Source organism: Zalophus californianus, chromosome 16 (assembly GCF_009762305.2).
Source record: "Zalophus californianus isolate mZalCal1 chromosome 16, mZalCal1.pri.v2, whole genome shotgun sequence".
Taxonomy (NCBI): Eukaryota; Metazoa; Chordata; class Mammalia; order Carnivora; family Otariidae; genus Zalophus; species Zalophus californianus.
This window is the reverse complement of record NC_045610.1, coordinates 57,513,216-57,525,645: the sequence shown is the minus strand read 5'-3', so window position 1 is coordinate 57,525,645 and position 12,430 is coordinate 57,513,216. Positions and strand designations below refer to the sequence as shown.

The 12,430-nt window shown below is 43.7% G+C and overlaps 2 protein-coding genes and 1 pseudogene across 11 annotated transcripts in view; 1 reads left to right on the top strand and 2 right to left on the bottom strand.

The window, feature by feature from the left end:
* The window catches only part of LOC113939299 (60S ribosomal protein L35a-like), a 426,207-nt gene that overhangs the window by 144,850 nt on the left and 268,927 nt on the right, over positions 1-12,430 (bottom strand). The window lies entirely within an intron of this gene.
* Positions 1-12,430, top strand: part of QRICH2 (glutamine rich 2) — a 35,480-nt gene that overhangs the window by 3,139 nt on the left and 19,911 nt on the right. The window contains exon 1 of one of the 10 annotated variants that reach the window (XM_027625066.2): positions 1,187-1,371. The exons of the other annotated variants lie outside the window; for them this stretch is intronic. The gene's annotated coding sequence lies outside the window, so the exon portion shown is untranslated. Of the gene's footprint in view, positions 1-1,186; positions 1,372-12,430 lie in introns of those variants that run through there. 10 annotated transcript variants of the gene reach the window in all.
* On the bottom strand, positions 10,829-12,149 carry LOC113939300 (annotated as a pseudogene).

Below are 12,430 nucleotides of genomic sequence, written 5' to 3'. Positions count from 1 at the left end.
GACCTGGGCCGAAGGCAGACGCTTAACGACTGAGCCACCCAGGCGCCCCCACGGATATGGTTCTAATTTAGACCCTCCCCAACAACGTGGGAGAGAACATGTTTCTCGAGTCCCCACCAGCACTGTCTGTCTGTACCCAGTTTTTTTCCAATTGGATGGAAAACGGTACCTGAGTGAAGTTTTTATTTGCTTTTATAGCTTTTCAAAGTTCCTTTACAGTCTGGTCTGAAATGCCTGAGTCCCTTTATGCTTAGTGGACAGAGATGACCGACTTTGGAAATAAAATGTCTTTAGGGGGCCCTGTGTTGATGACTTTGACACACGAGTGTATGCATGCATCTGTCCGTCCCAAGGCAGTGCACAGGATAACTAAATCATTTTTATTATTTTTTAAGATTTTATTTATGTATTTGTGAGAGGGAGGGAGAGAGAGAGAGTATGAGCACGAGCCGGGGGGAAGGGCAGGGAGAAGCAGACTCCCCGCTGAGCAAGGAGCCTGATGCAGCGCTCAGTCCCAGGACCCCAGGATCATGACCTGAACCAAAGGCAGATGCTTATGACAGAGCCACCAAGGTGCCCTCCAAATCATTTTCAGATCCCCACCCTTTCTCTATCTGAATAAAATGGGTATTATCAAATGGCCCTCGAGGACGAGGATCAGCTGCCCTTTTGGCTGGATATTCCCCCTCTGGCTTTGGGCCTCTGGGTTACTCAAAAAGTGTCACCTCCCCAGGACCCACACCAACAGGGGGAAGAGAGTGGACCTTTTGGCGCCACCAAGTGGCCATCTGGGGCACGTCAAATATCACGTGGATACAAAAGATTCCCTTGCTAGTCTCTTAAGATTGCTTTTTGAATGGGGCGGGGGCATCTTCAGAGGAAAGCAGCATCAGAAGGACCCTGCAAGCAAAAGGAATGGCCTAGAAAAAGGTTGCCTCTGCTTTCGCTGTTTTTGTTTTTGTTTTTTTTCTTTTTAAGCCAAAGCTCTTCACACATAGCAGTATCATGTTTTGAGTGAACTACACATTTTTTTAGGGTGCCGGCAGGACACCTGCCAGACCTAGAAATAAGCACGACAGAAGCCCTTTTAGACACTTTCACTTTTCCAGAGGTAAGAAAGTGTCTGTTTTTTGACAGTTGCTCAGAATCGTCAACAGCCCCAGGAGCAAAGGAGAATAAATATAAATATTAAAAGATTCTTGAGAAGCAGGAGAACAAGCTCTGGCAATGACAAGTTCAGCCGCTGCACAGACCATCATGAACGCAGTGGAGAGTCTCACCGTCTGGAGCTGAGAAGAAAACACAACAAACATGCTTGGAGACCAATGTTTCTCTGGCCCTGTTGGTGGGACCCTTTACCATAAATATGAGGTTAGGAGTTCAAGACTCAGCATTTTTAAGGTCGACCGTGTGTTTTGGCAGAGGGGTGGTAGCTCTCAGGCAGTGGAGAGATGCACCGTCTGCCCACATCGTAAGTAGAGGGTCAGGACAGAAGCTAGGACGGCGAGTATGGGGGCTATCAGCACAGAGGAGTAAATCCCGCCTCTGGAACGCCGGACATGGGAGGGGTGTTGTGTTTCTACCTGGAGGAGGAAGGCTGCAAGTGTGTGCAAGCAGCCACAGCTCCAGGAGCTCAGAACTGAGGTGGAAGATGCCCATCCCAGGACGTGAGTGCACGCGAGGACACAGACCAGTGCTTTCCAAGCGTGGATCCTGATGAGCAGCAGGGCGTTCTCCACAGCTTTGCTCATATGCACAAAGATGACCATGATGCTTCTCCGTCTGCTTCCCCTCCCCCTCCACGTGCTACTTCTAAGGGTCAGAAAAAATGAAAGGCACACCATAACCAGGAAGAGCCAACCAACCCTAGTGCGCTAATCAAAACTTGCTTAAGGGAGGAAAGAGCTGCTTCACTTTCCCATCATCAAGGTGATGCATCTGAGTCTCCGGCTAGAGCCATGGTGATGGGCATAACAATGGAAGAATCAGTGACCATTTCACCAGGTCCACACACCTTGAACACAGATGATCTCTTGCAGAAATAGCATGTCCAAGTTAAAGGGCATTTTCTCTTCAAAGCCTTGTGGCCTCTCCTTTATAAAGTAGCCAAAATTAAAACTTATTTTCAGGATTCCATTGAGGACAGGTGATCCCCTGTTCAGCTGTGATCACCATTTAGATATCTTGGGCTTCGGAACCCAAAGAACAGTGGAGCAAGTTAGGAAGGGGCTTCACAAGAGTCACCCTACTTCCGTCTGCCTGGTCACCCCATGGCACATCCCCAGGGAAATAGAAATAAACATTTTATGGTGTCTTGGAGTCATGGAAATAGCAGGTTCCATGCTTGGGGGGATCTCATTTAAGGCAGGAAGGATAGAAAGCTCCAGCTCAGGAGGAAGCGCCAGATCCATCCTGTGTAGAGGAGCTCATCCTACAATTCTCATTGTTCAGATCACAACCTAACAGGTTCGCAGGAAAGGAGGGGCTTAACTGTACTTTGACTCAAAATAAACCCATTGATTCAAAGGTGCATATTTCCCCTCACATTGTATTGTTTTTCAAAATTTTTTTCCCTCACGTTTTAGTGTCTCCGAAATCAGGTTGTGTCTTTGAGTTGGTGGTGTTTTGTAATTAATTGGCAGCATATTCCTTGTCTTAGGGGTTCGGAAATTGGTGGCGCATTTTATTTTATTTTTTTTTAAAGATTTTATTTATTTATTTGACAGAGACACAGCGAGAGAGGGAACACAAGCAGGGGGAGTGGGAGAGGGAGAAGCAGGCTTCCTGCTGAGCAGGGAGCCCGATGCGGGGCTCGATCCCAGGACCCTGGGATCATGACCTGAGCCGAAGGCAGACACTTAACGACTGAGCCACCCAGGTGCCCCTGGTGGTGCATTTTAAATGACACCACCTTAGGCTTGCTGAAATAAGGAGAGATGGCGCGAGGCACTCTTTGGTAGGAAAGTCCTACGAGGTTGACCATCTTGGAAGGTGCAAGAGTTGAGAAGTTGTCTTAACATAGAGCACCTGGCATCACTGCCCCCGAAATCCCTGGCTTGTTGGTGTGGGGTGTGAGGGACAGAGCAATAGAGGGCTGTGTTCCGGGTTTTCCCAGCTGGAAGGGGGCTGTGTAGTTCCAGTTTGTTGTGTAGAAATCCACATGAGTCCGAAGCATGGTTCCCGTTAGGAGGTCAGCTCGGGCACTCATGACTTTCAGTTCCCATGATCCTCAGAAACAACGTGGGTCTCCTCGAATGCCAGCAACAAAAACAGCCCACTTTTCTAAAACCCCATTCCACCCCTCCCCCACCCCTGTAGCTGTTATGCCCATTTTTCTAGGATCGCAAACTTTTGTGCATTCTGTAAAACCATGACTTTGCTTTTAGTCACCATGGTAAGCTAATGTGGTAAGCTAAATGTCCGTTTACATGGACAAGGGGACTCGGCAGACATGAAGTAGTTAGGGATCGTGAGATGGGAGCTGGTTCTGGATCATCTGGGTGGGCCTGGTGGTGGGATCACAAAGGTACCGATGAGAGGGAGGCAGGAGATTCGACCACAGAAGAGGGGGAGGCGATGCGGCCACAGAAGCAGAGACTGGGGCGACCGGGGCACAAGCCACTCTAAGCAGCCGGAGGAGAGGGGACGCAGGTTGTGCTGAGAGCCTGCACCATCGCCAGCCCTGCCCGTCACCTTGACTTCAGCCCAGTGCAACTGAGCTCTGGGATTCTGACCTTTTGAACTGTTACGATAACAAATTCGTGTTGTTTGAAGCCACTAAGCTGCGGGGTAATTTGTCAGGGCAGCCATCTGGAACATATTAATACAGTCCCGTTCTTCCTCTTGGGGCAGTTGGTGAATGATTGGCTAGTCAGGGAGGTTTAGCAGCACTCTCCTGCCATTTTCTGTTACTCTTGTTTCTGAGTGTCGGGCAATAACCTGGACACAAAGTCCACAGCCGTTGCTTCCTGGAGTGTCTTTTAAGACTTGCTTTAAGATTCCCACCCTCTGTTGTGCAAACATATAATCCCTTCGGGTTGTGGGCAGAACCTGCCGATATGGTGGGGCATCTTTCTCATAATCAGGTTGTTAATAAATTGACTTCAAGTTTAATCAAAGGAGGGATCGGGTGGTCCTGACCTAATCAAGTGAGCCCTCCTTGAGAAAGTGAAACCAGAGGGTGGCCCCTATGGCGAGGGTGTCTCGTGGCTGGGATTGAGAGTGGGCTCTAGGAGCTAAGAGCTCCAGCCATGAGGAGCCGAATTCTGGCAACAACCCTGATCCTCCGATAAGGCCGCAGCTTAGCCTGGATTGCAGCTGAGGCCCCAATAGCGAACCCGATAAAACAAGACCAGACTCATGACCCATGGAAACTGAGATAATAAACTTGGGCTGTTTTCGATGTCTACATTTGCGTTCACTTGTTCTACAAGAGTAGAAAAGGAATGTAGGAGCCTGAGCTAGTGTTTTTGTTCAGTGCTTTTGGGGCAGCATCAGCTAGTCCCAGAGCTGGGCCGTTAAGTCTTACCAGTGAGGCAGCTTCGGACCTCAGAGGGAAATACTGTGTCCTCAACCCGGGAAGGCTCTGACGGGGTGAGGTCTGAAGAGGTTGTAAATCTTTCCTGCTTCCTGGGATCTTGTAGGTTCTTTGTGAGTAGTAAGAAATTGTTTTGCTGAGATTTCAAGGTCTTCAGGTGTCCAGGGAGCCCACACTCACCCTGGGGTGGGGCCAGTCTCACCCTGGCCAGAGTCCCCTACCAACAGCTGTGTGTTTGTGGCTTTTACAGAGGTTGGTCACTGCAGGTGACGCTTAAGATTAGAAGCATTGCTGAGGGGGGTGCCTGGCTGGCTCAGTCAGTAGAACATGCAACTCTTAGATCTTGGGGTTGTGAGTTTGAGTCCCACGCTGAGGGTAGAGATTACTTTAAAAAATTTAAAAAAAGAAAAAGATTATAATCATTGGAACCTGGATCCTGACTAAAAAATGACTGTTATGGGGATCACAACACAGCCTCTGGTCAGGATTAGATATGCCTAAAAGGGGGTGTTGGGGAAACTGCTAGCTGTGGCTCGTGGAGAGACATCCCCACCCCCCCCCCCGCTGGCATTTAAAAATTGACTTAAAAAAAACCAAGACTTTGTTTTTAGAGTTTTAGGTTCACAGCAAAGCTGAGTAGAAGGTATAGGAGCACCTAGTTGGTTCAGTTGGTGGAGCAGTGATGATTGATCACAGGGTTGTGAGTTCAAGCCCCACATTGGGCATGGAGCTTCCTTAAAATAAATAAATACATAATAAGTTTAAAGGGACACCTGGGTGGCTCAGTGGGTTGAGCATCTGCCTTCAGCTCGGATCATGATCTGAAGGTCCTAGGATGGAGTCCCACATTGGGGGGGGGGGGGTCCCTGCTCAGCAGGGAGTCTTCTTCTCCTGCTCCTTCCCCTGCTTGTTGTCTCTCTCAAATAAATACAATCTTAAAAATAAATAAATTTAAAGAAATGGAGTAGAAGGTATAGAGGTTTCCCATATACCTTCTGCCCATATACACACGCATAACTTTCCCCACTAACAATGTCCCCCACCAGAGCAGTACGTTTGTTAACACCTGGTGAACCTACAAGGACGCATAATGTCACTCAGAGTCCATAGTTTTAATCAAGCTTCACTCTTGGTGTTGTACAATTTATGAGTTTGGACAAACGTGTAATGGCATGGATGCACCATGATAGTACCATACACAGTAGTTTTTTGGCCCTAAAAATCCTCTGTGCTCCGCCTCTTCATTCCTCTCTCCCCACTCGCAGCCACTGATCCTTTCACTGTCTCCATAGTTTTGCCTTTTCCAAAATGTCGTATAGTTGGAATCATACGGTATGATGGCTTCTTTCACTTAGCACTGTGCATTCACGTTTCCTCCATGTCTTTTTATGATTCGATATAGCTCATTTCCTTTTAGTGCTGTATCATATTCCATGGTCTGGGATGTACCACAATTTGTTCATCCATTCACCTACTTGAAGGGCATCTTAGTTGCTTTCAAGTTTTGGCAATTATGAATAAGGTTGCTGTCGGCATCTGTGTGCAGGTTTTTGTGTGGACATAAGTTTTCAACTCCTTTGGGTGAATACTAAGGACTGTGATTGTTGGTATATAGAAAGAGTGTGTTTAGTTATTTATAAGAAGCCGCCAACTGTCTTCCACGGTGGCTGTGCCATTTTGCATCCCCACCAACAATGAATGAGAGTTCCTGCTGCTCCAGATCCTTGTCAGCGTTTGCTGAATTAGTCAGTGTTCCAGATTTTGACCATACTAATCGGTGTGTCGTGGTATCATGTTTTAATTTGCGTTTCCTTGATGACATTCCTGATGGTAATTTGTGTCTCTTCTCTCTCTAATTCCTCATCAGTCTGTCTAGAGGTTTATCAGTTATATTGATTTACTCAAATAGTTTTTCATTTTATCGATTTTCTTTGTTGTTTTCTCTCCATTGTTTTCTGCTCTGATCTTCATTATTTCCTTTCTTCTGCTTGCTTTGGTTTTAATTTGCTCTTCTTTTGCTAGTTTCCTGAAGTGCAAGCTGAGACTCTTTCCATTTCAGTGTTGGCATTTAGTGCTATAAATATGTCCCTAAGTATTGCTCTAGCAGCATCCCTCAAGTTCTGGTATATAGTTCAAAATACTTTCTTATATCCCTTTTGATTTCTTCTTTCATCCATGATCTATTTAGCAGTCTGTTATTTTGTTTCTAAATATTTGGGGATTTTCCAGGGATCTTTCTGTCACCAATTTCTAATTTAATTCCACTGTGGTCAGAGAATATAATTTGTATAACTTGAATCCTTTTAGATTGATGGATGTATATTTTATGGCCCAGAATATGGTCTATCTTGATAAATGTTTTGTGTGTGCTTGAGAATGTGTCCTCTGCTGTTGTTGGGGAAAGTATCCTATAAATGTCAATTGGGTTAAGTAGGTTATAGTGTTGTTCAACTTTACTGTATCTGTTAGGGTTAAACTGTGTGTCCTTCCCCCCCACTCCCAAAAGGTGTTGAAGTCCTAATTCCCAGTACCTGTAAATGCAACCTTATTTGGAAATGGGTCTTTGCAGATGATCAAGTTAAGATGAGGCCATTAGGGTGGGCCCTAATCCAGTATAAGTGGGTCTTTATAAAAAGGGGAAATTTGGACGGAAAGACAAGACACGTGCAAAGAGAAGACGATTGTCCATAGATGGTAGGGAGAAGACAGCCATCAGTGAATGCCTGAGGCCACCAGAGGCCAGATTCTCCCTCACAGCTTTACAGAGAACCAACCCTGCAGACACCTGGATCCAGAACTTTGGGCCTCCAGAGCTGGGAGACAATACATTTCTGTTGTTTAAGTCACCCAGTCTGTTATAACAGCTCCAGAAAATGAATACAATGTCCTTGCTGATTTTCTGCCTGCTTGTCAATTAGCAAGATAAAGGTACTGAAATCTCTGACTATAGCTGTGGATTTGTCCATATCTCCTTGTAGGTCTATCAGGCTTTGCTTCACATATTTTGAAGCCCCATTATTAGGTGCAGAGACATATAGGATTGTTATGCCCTCTTGATGAATTGATCTCCTTATGTTAAGAAATTACCTTTAAAAAAAAAAAAAGGTTTTATTTATTTGTGAGAAGGAGAGAGAAAGAGAAAGAGCACAAGCAGGGGAAGCTGCAGGCAGAGGGAGAAGCAGGCTCCCCGCTGAGCAAGGAGCCAGATGCGGGACTCAATCCCAGGACCCTGGGATCATGCATGACCTGAGCCGAAGGCAGACGCTTAACCAGCTGAGCCACCCAGGTGTCCCAAGAAATGACATTTTTATCCCTAGTGATATTCTTACCTCTGAAATCTACCTTGTCTAGTATTAATATAATGATTCCAGCTTTTTTTTCTTTTACAATTGTGAATATGGTGTATCTTCTCGCATTCTTTTTTGTTTTACCTATCTGTGTCTCTATATAAAGTTTTTTTCTTGAAAGTGGCATATAGTTGGTCTTGCCTTTTTTTTTTTTTTAAAGATTTTATTTATTTGAGAGAGAGAAAGCACATGAGAGGGGGGGACGGTCAGAGGGAGAAGCAGACTCCCTGCTGAGCAGGGAGCCCAATGTGGGACTCGATCCTGAGACTCCAGGATCATGACCTGAGCCGAAGGCAGCCGCTTAACCAACTGAGCCACCCAGGCGCCCTGGTCTTGCTTTTTTAACTAATCTGACAATCTCTAATTAAAAAAAAAAAAAAAAAGATTTATTTATTTGAGAGAGAGAATGTGCGTAAGCACAAGCAGAGGTGGAGGGGCGTGCAGAGGAAGAGGGAGAGAGAGAAGCAGACTCCCCCACTGAGTAGGGAGCCCAACGTGGAGCTCAATCCCAGGACCCTGAGATCATGACCTGAGTCAAAGTCAGATGCTTAGCCAACTGAGCCACCCAGGGACCCCTGACAATCTTTGCTTTTTTAATCAGACTGTTTTGATCATTTACATTTAATGTGATTATTGATATAATTAGGGTTGAATCTGTCACCTTATTAGGGTTCTATTTGTTCCATCTGCTTTTTGTTCCTTTTTCCTTCTTTGGTATTATTTGAGTGTTTTTGTTTTTTAACCTCCTTTAACACTCCTTTGTTGGCTTAATAGATACACATCTTTGTTATTTGAGTGGTTGCTTTAGGGTTTATAGATTTATACCTCTTTAACTTATCCCAATCCAGCTTCAAGCGATATTATACCACTTCACAAATAGTATAAGGACTTGACAACAAAATATTTCCAGGGGCCTTTATTTCTGAGGTCAGCAAACTTTTTGTGAAGGAACCAAGTAGATATTTTAGGTTTTGTGGGTCATACGGTCTTTGTCACAGTTGCTCAACTCTATTGTCATTGCGTGAAAGCAACCATGAACAATCCAGAAGTGAATGAGTTTGCCTGTGTCACGATAAAATGTCATTTACAAAAACAGAGGATGCGCTGGACTTGGCCCATGGGCCGTTGTTTGCCAGTGCCTGCTTTATGCTATTGTTGTCATGCATTTTACTTTTACATTTGTTATAAACCCCACAATACATTGTTCTTGTTTTGTTCAGTCAATTATCTTTCAAAGGGATTTGAGTCAAGAAAAACATTTCCAGTGCTTGTTACCCATTTGTGTAGATCCAGGTTTCCATCTGGTATCATTTTCTGTCTGCCTGAAGGATTTCGCTTAACATTTCTTGTAGTGTGAGTCTTGCTGTTGATGAATTTCGGCTTGTATTTATATGTTTGAAAACATCTTTATTTTTCCTGTGCTTTTGTGTTTCATTTTGTTTTCTAGTGGCCTAACATATGGTCTGTTGTGGAAAATGATCTGTGTGCACGCAAGAGTGTTTATCCAGCTCTTGTTCGGTGGAGTGTTCTACAGATGTTTGCTGGTCCAGTCGGTCTATGGTTCAAGTCTTTTATTTTATTGTTGATCTTCTGCCTCTTTGTTCTATCCCTATCAAAAGTGGGGTATTAAAGTCTGCAACTATTATTGTTGAACTGTCTGTTTCTCCCTTTAATTCTGTCAGGTTTTCTTTATGTTTGTTAGGGCATTATTGCTCGGTTCATATTTTTAAAACTATTATGTCTTTCTAATGAATTGACTCTTTTATCGGTATAAAATGTCTTTTTTTGTCTCTATTAACAATGTTGTCTGATATTAGTACAGCCACTCCACTTCGCTCTTGTTCTTTTTTTTTTTTTTTTTTTTTGAGTAATTTCTATATTCAATGTGGGAGTCAAACTCACAACCCTGAGATCGAGAGTCGCTTGCTCCACCAGATGATTCAGCCAGGTGCCACCCCCAGCTCTCTTTTGATTACTATTTGCATGGTTTATTTTTTCTATCCTTTCACTTTCTACCTGTTTCTTTCTTTGACTCTAACGTATGTCTCTTATAGACGGCATATAGTTGGATCATGTGTGAGTTTTGTTTTTTAGTTTTGCTTTTCATTTCATGATAATTATCAGTGCTTCACTACAGAACATCTTGTAATGATTAGTGACATGTGGATACCAAGAGTTTTTTCAAATGCCAAGTGGCAATATTTTATGGTAAATATTAATGTTCCAAAAACAAAATAATCACACATAACACAATATCAGGAGATGGTTATTATGAATTATGCCATCAGCATAATTCACCCACATTATAAAAAGAGCAAAACTTAAAGTCATGCACATCATCTCACCATTTCATAAAACTTCTTTTTAACTTCTACAAACTTTGCCAGTATAAAAAAGGCCCTAAAAAAAACTTTGTGGTGGGGCACCTGGGTGGCTCAGTTGGTTAAGCATCTGCCTTGGGCTCAGGTCATGATCCCAGGATCCTTGGATGGAGTCCCACATCAGGCTCCTTGCTCAGCGGGGAGTCTGCTTCTCCCTCTCCCTCTGCCTCTGCTGCTCCCCCAGCCCCCCACTTGTGCTCTCTTTCACTTACTCTCTCAAATAAATAAATAAAATCCTTTAAAAAAAAAACTTTGTGATAACATAAACTACAAAATTCATTTTGGAAAAGTTAGAGGAGTTTTCAAATTTTGGCTTTAAGTTTCTTTGGGTTTTTTTTTTTTTTTTAATCTGTCAAAAAGTGTGGTGAGGACTGTATTGAGAGAGGTGAAGAAAGAGGAGCTTCCAGTTGATGGGTTCAATGTGTCTGAAGATATTCAGTAATGCAAAGGAAAATTTCAAGGGCAAGAATATATTATAAATAAGAGTTTTTGAGCAAGATGAATGGATAAGCAGTTCTTATATCAGTTGCATCCACAGGAAAGAGGTCTTAAAGAATGCTTGTTTACAGAATCTTCTGTAAGACAGTCAATGATTCATCTTTTACTGAAACAATATCATAAGGGTCCATGTACTTTTCTCTTTTTTATTTTTAAAGATTTTATTTATTTATTTGACAGAGAGATAGCAAGAGCAGGAACACAAGCAGGGGGAGCAGCAAGCAGAGGGAGAGGGAGAAGCAGGCTCTCCGCCGAGCAGGGAGCCCAATGCGGGGCTCCATCCCAGGACCCTGGGACAGTGACCCGAGCCGAAGGCAGATGCTTAATGACTGAGCCACCCAGGTGCCCCTCCATGTACTTTTCTAGAAGCTCCTCTACTCTATCATTTTGATATCCAGTTTCCAGAACGTGTTCAACATTGGCTAGTCCGTCTGCAATTCTCAAGCCTCCTTGGGGGTCTCCCAGCAGAGTTGTGTTGTTACTGTCTTATAGTTGATTTGAGATGTTCTGTGCTTTTCAAAGCCCTACCATGTTTATTAAATTCATGAACTAGTTCTCCTTTAGGTCCTTGGAACACCCCATTTTCATCAGAATCCATGGAGTTAGTCACGACTCTGACATTTGGATGATCAACACCAGCCTGAGGGATAACTTCTTCTAGTACATCACCCATACCAGCTGAAAATTTGAACGCAGGGAGACTGTGTTGTTGGAGCTTATTGAAGACATTCTCGTATCCTTCCTTGAACGTACATCAGATTCTGCTGCAATTTCTTTCAGTTTAGCTTTTGGTAGAGCTTGTTTAACAAGCAAACCCTGTGATTTAGGACACTGTTGAACCATATAAGGGTACTTCTCTTCTATTGGAGGAACAGGATCCATTTTACTAGCATAATCTTTTTCCTTTAGTTATAGTAATTCTTTTTGACCTCCATCTGTAACCAGCTTATAATTGTCAGTGATATTATGACATGTTGGGCATCCTTTCCTTTTGTAGAAAAATCTACTTAGTGTTACGCCAAAGTCTATTATTATCTGAAAGGTGACAGGTCCTTCTTTAATAAGACCACAGATAATTTCTTCTCTTATAGGGTTCTCGATGTGAATGGAGCTTTTTTGGAATTTTGACCTCATTTTCACACACACAGCAGATTCTTAATTAGTCACTTCTTGGTTATTCAATTGTCCTCCAGGGCACTCCGAGTTCTTCTGTTCTTGATTGTCCTAGAACCACAGCACAGACAGTAAGCAACATCCAGAGATGTAGGGCTTGGATACAGGCATCAAAATGATCTTGGGCTTCTGCCTCATGTTTCTCTTCAAGGTGAATATGTCCTGGGCCAGCAGCACTCCTGCCACCAGGACACACATGCGAGTGCTGGCCATGGCTGCCTAGTCCATGGAGAGGGTCTCATGTGCCTCCAGGCCCAAAAAGAAAAGGTTACACACAGTGAGTGTGGGCCCCTTGGATCATGTTTTTAAATCCACTCTGCAAATCTCTGTCTTCTGATTGGAGTATTTAATTACTGATAAAGTAGGTTTACTTCTTCCATTTGCTTTTTGTTTTCTATATGTCTTATGTCTTTTCTGTTCCTCCATTCCTCAATTTTGTCTCCTTTGTGTTAAATAAGTGTAGTCTAGTGTACCGTTTTAATTCCCTTGTTGTT